Genomic DNA, 4976 nt, shown 5'->3' on the forward strand with positions numbered 1-4976 from the left:
ACCGGTGCGAGATCGAATGGACAGAAAATTGAATGGCCGCAAATTGAAAAACGGTCGAGGACTGCAAAATAGCAAAACCGTTGAAATATTATACAATGTATATGTACCTGGTGCAAAAAAGACGACCAGGTAAAGCCGCCGCCGAAGCCCGTGCCACCGCCGGCCATGTTTGTGTTCGGAGACGGGGTGTTGAACGTCGGCAACAACATATACTTGCCCAAGATCGGAATGGGGGAGGGATACCCCCCTCAAGTCTCCGAATCTAGCAGGGGCAGGTTCAGCAACGGGACCAACAAGGCTGACACCATCGGTACGCACATGCCAAACGCATCATACGCATATTCCCTACTCATCTCGGTCGTCTATGTTATGTTTGAATTGTTGGTTGATTTCGTGGTGTCCAGCAATGTCTTTCAGCTTCGAGCAGAGCCCTCCGGCTTACATGTCGCTAAATGGTGGGCTCAACATGTGGGGAGCCCACTACGCCTCCGCGGGGGCTGGTATCAAGAACTCCAGTGTAAGTCAACTCACTCCACTCTACCCCGCAAAAAAAGAACTCACTCAACTGTAAGTGAAATAGCCAACACTTGAAATAAGATACTAGTAAATGAGAGATGCATGCAGAATGGAGAGCGGTCTATCTCGTTGCCAAAGCAGCTGGAGTAGTTCAATCCGACGAGGGCCCAGATGGGGGCCAAGCTGGGTGGCGACACCAAGCTGCGGGAGCTCCTGTCCAAGTCCGTCTTCCTCATTAGAATTGGCAGCCATGACCTCAATCCAAGATGGAACCCGCAACCTGAAGATCGGCCACAGGGGTCCGTCATCCGGGAGCTTGTTGAGTTGTACGTGGGCGCTGCCAAATGCCTCTATGACTTGGGTGCTAGGAAGCTGGGCATCGTAAACGTCGGCCACGTCGGTTGCATGCCCGAGGGCTACAACAATGTCTGCAATCAGAGCCTGAACGAAATTTCCGCCGAGTTCGGCCAAGCCCTGATGCACTTCACTCCCAGCGACTCGTCCAAGAAGGTGACTTTTATGGATTCACCACCGACGTGTTCGCCGACCTGAAAGCTTATGGTACGTCTTGTAAACAAACCGACAAATACTTCTCTTTCCCATAAAATGCCACAACCAGGGAGTCGAGTTCCATTATCAACCAATAATAACTCATGTGTGTCCAATGTTTATTTTAGGGTGGTTTGTTTCATTGTTGTCTTTGTAGAAGGACAAGATATGGGCTGTGCAATCTCGATGTATTGATCGGTGCACCAGGCACGTATATATAAGTACAAAGGTGGGCCACAACCTCAACTATAAAAAAAAACAGGAGGTGGGCCCTACACACAAATATACACGTACACAATATACTCAACACAACCCGCAGTCGAAGCGGCGCCAGTGACGCAGAGACTGGAACGGAACTCCTCGAAGGTAGAAGTCGGCAATCCCTTCGTTATCACATCGGCAAACTGCTGAGCGGTCGGCACATGGAGAACCCGCATGCGTCCAAGAGCCACCTGCTCGCGCACAAAGTGAATGTCCAGCTCGATGTGTTTAGTCCGGCGATGATGAACGGGGTTGGCGGAGAGGTACACCGCAGAGACGTTGTCGCAGTAGACAACCGTAGCCTGGGAGACGTCGTGATGTAGCTCCTGAAGTAACTGTCGTAGCCAGATGCACTCGGCGACAGCGTTGGCCACAGCTCGGTACTCAGCCTCCGCGCTAGAGCGCGAGACCGTGGGTTGTCGCTTGGACAACCACGAGACGAGTGAAGGACCGAGGTAGACGCAGTAGCCAGAGGTGGACCGGCGAGTATCGGGGCAGCCAGCCCAGTCTGCATCGGAGTAGGCCACCATCTCCAGAGAAGTGGACGCCGTAAGTGTCAACCCGAGGGACATCGTGCCGCGGATGTAGCGAAGGATCCGCTTCACGAGAGTCCAATGAGAGTCACGAGGGGCGTGCATGTGGAGACACACCTGCTGTACAGCATACTGAAGATCCGGTCTGGTGAGAGTCAAATACTATAGAGCGCCGACAATAGACCGGTAGAAAGGAGCATCCGACGCAGGCGAACCCTCAAGAGCAGAGACCTTGGCCTTCGTGTCCACAGGAGTAGCAACAGGATGACAGTTGAGCATGCCAGCACGCTCAAGAAGCTCATGTGCATACCTCTGCTGATGAAGAAAGAAACCATCCGGACGCCGAACGACCTCAATGCCAAGGAAATAATGTAGAGCACCCAGGTCCTTGATAGCAAACTCGTCACGCAGCCGGAGAGTAATCTGCTAAAGAACGGCTGCGGAGGAGGCTGTCAGGATGATGTTGTCGACGTAAAGCAGCAAATATGCAGTCGTGTCACCGTGGCGATAGACGAACAGTGAGGCGTACGAGCGAGTAACGCTGAAGCCCAGTGTCTGAAGAAACCCAGCGATCCGCTGGTACCAGGCTCGCGGTGCCTGCTTGAGCCCGTAAAGAGAGCGAGACAGCAGACACACATGGCCGGGAAGTGAGGCATCGACGAAGCCGGTGGGTTGCTCACAATACACCTGCTCCTCAAGATGGCCGTGGAGAAACGCGTTGGAGACATCCATCTGGTGAACAGGCCAGCCGCAGGAGACGACGAGCTGGAGGACGGTGCGGATCGTGCCCGGTTTGACAACCGGGGCAAACGTCTCAGTGAAGTCCACTCCAGCGCGCTAGCGGAAACCGCGCACCACCCAGCGAGCCTTGTAGCACTCGAGTGTACCGTCTGAGCGGGTCTTATGGCGAAAGACCCACTTCCCGATGATGACGTTGGCGCGAGGAGGCCGGGGAACCAGGGTCCAGGTGCAGTTCTGTTGAAGAGCATCGAACTCTTCCTCCATCGCCGCAAGCCAGTGAGGATCACGGAGGGCGGCGCGAGCGGACACAGGAATGGGTGACGGCTCCGCGGCGGAGGCGGCGAGGACGTACTCGTCGCGCGAGTACCGGAGGCTCGTACGATGAACGCCGGTGCGAACGCGGGTGACTGGGCCGGCGGCGCCGCCGGAGCCACCGGCGAGGCGGTCGGCGTCGGGGCCGGCGTCAGGGCCGGCGAGAAGGTGGGCGTCGAGGCCGCGGAGGAGGCGGCCGAGCCTGCAGCGCCCGATCCCGCGGCGCCCAAGTCGGGGGCGGTGGGTGAAGACGGGGCGCCGGCTGCGCCGTCGGAGCCGGCCGAGGAGGCCGAGTGGGCGGGCGCCGGCAAGATGGCGCGGGGACCGCCAAAGCCCAGGGGCGGTCCACAGGCCAGACGGGATCGTCCACCCGACGAGGTCGTCGAAGGGCCGCCGGTGGCCGGCGGCAACGAGACGACAAGGGGTACCTGCTACTGAAACGGAAACACCATCTCATCAAAGTAAACGTGTCGGGAGGTGAAAACATGATGGGAGACGGGATCATAGCAGCGGTAGCCCTTAGTGTTAGGTGGGTAGCGGAGAAAGATGCAGGCGACGGAGCGGGGTGCAAGTTTATGAGGTGCAGTGGCGGCGATGCTAGGATAGCAAAGGCAGCCGAAAATGCGAAGCCCTTCATAAGAAGGAGGTGCACCGAAGAGAAGATGGTGAGGTGTAAAGTTCCCGCGAGTACGACATGGGCGGATGTTGATGAGGAGAGAAGCGGTGGCTAGAGCGTCAGGCCAAAAGCGCGGAGGCACATTGGCATGAAAGAGAAGAGTGCTGACGCAGTCATTTAGAGTGCAAAGGATGCGCTCAGCACGACCGTTCTGCTGCGAGGTGTACGGGCAAGTGAGACGAAAAATCGTGCCATGTGTGGCGAGAAGATTATGAACAACGATGTTGTCAAACTCCTTCCCGTTGTCTGTCTGCAACGCAAGAATGGGTCGACCAAACTGCGTGAGAATATAAGAATAGAAAGCGGCGAGAGTGGATATAACATCCGACTTGCGGCGCAACGGGAAGGTCCACACATAATGCGAAAAATCGTCAAGTATGACAAGATAATAAAGAAAGCCCGTATTACTTGCAACAGGAGATGTCCAAACATCACTATGAATTAACTCAAATAGGTACGATGCAACAAAGGAAGAAGGCCTAAATGAAAGATGAGCATGTTTGCCGAGGCAACATGCATGACACAAGTGATCCTCGTTCTTATTACACGTGAAAGAAAAACTCCGAAGTATGTGGCGAAGTGTGGCAGGATTAGGATGACCCAAGCGAGCGTGCCAAAGATCCACTCCGGTGGCGAGAGCGACAGGGGCGGCGGAAGTGGTGGAGGTGGCGGAGTGAACCGGGTAGAGCTCGTCGGGGCTGTCACATCGGTGGAGCACCATCCGCGTGCGAGCGTCCTTAACAGAAAAACCACATTCGTCAAATTCAACAGTGACCGGATTTTCACGTGTAAGAGAACGAACAGAAACAAGATTTTTAATAAGTTCAGGAGAAACGAGAATATTAGACATGGATATAGGAGTGGAGTTAGACGGAAAATATGTATGTCCAATATGGGTGATGAGAAGAGAAGAACCGTCACCGACGGTAATGCGGTTGGAGGCGTGGACAGGATGGGCAGTGTGGAGGTTACCGGGGTACGCCGCCATTTGAGCGGTGGCACCACTGTCCATGTACCAATCGCCGCCGCCGGTGTAGCTGGACGGGGAAGGAGCGTTGTGGAGAGCCGCCAGAAGGGCCGGGTCCCACGGTGCCGGCGGGAGAGGCGGCGCTGCCGTCAGGGGCAGCAGCGGCGGCCCACCTGGCGGCGGCTGCTGACCGTAGGGCGCCGCATAGGGCTGCGGCGCGGTGTAGTCCGCCTGGTGTGACGAAGGCCGAGTGCCGAGAAGGCCCGGAGCAGGGGCCCGAGGAACCGGCATGGAGTAGGCGTGGACAACGCCGGTCCATGGGTTCTGGCCGGCGTACCACGGGGCCGGCTGAGGGGCCTGCTGCTGCGGGCGGGGCGCTCCTCCCTGAGCACCGCCGTCGCCCCCCTACTTGCGGCCACCC

The 4976-nt window shown here is 56.7% G+C and overlaps 1 pseudogene; it reads left to right on the top strand.

The window, feature by feature from the left end:
- The first annotated feature begins 687 nt into the window (after positions 1-687).
- The window catches only part of LOC123158654 (GDSL lipase-like), a 6212-nt pseudogene continuing 1923 nt past the window's right edge, over positions 688-4976 (top strand).

This window comes from Triticum aestivum, chromosome 7B (genome assembly GCF_018294505.1).
Source record: "Triticum aestivum cultivar Chinese Spring chromosome 7B, IWGSC CS RefSeq v2.1, whole genome shotgun sequence".
Taxonomy (NCBI): domain Eukaryota; kingdom Viridiplantae; phylum Streptophyta; class Magnoliopsida; order Poales; family Poaceae; genus Triticum; species Triticum aestivum.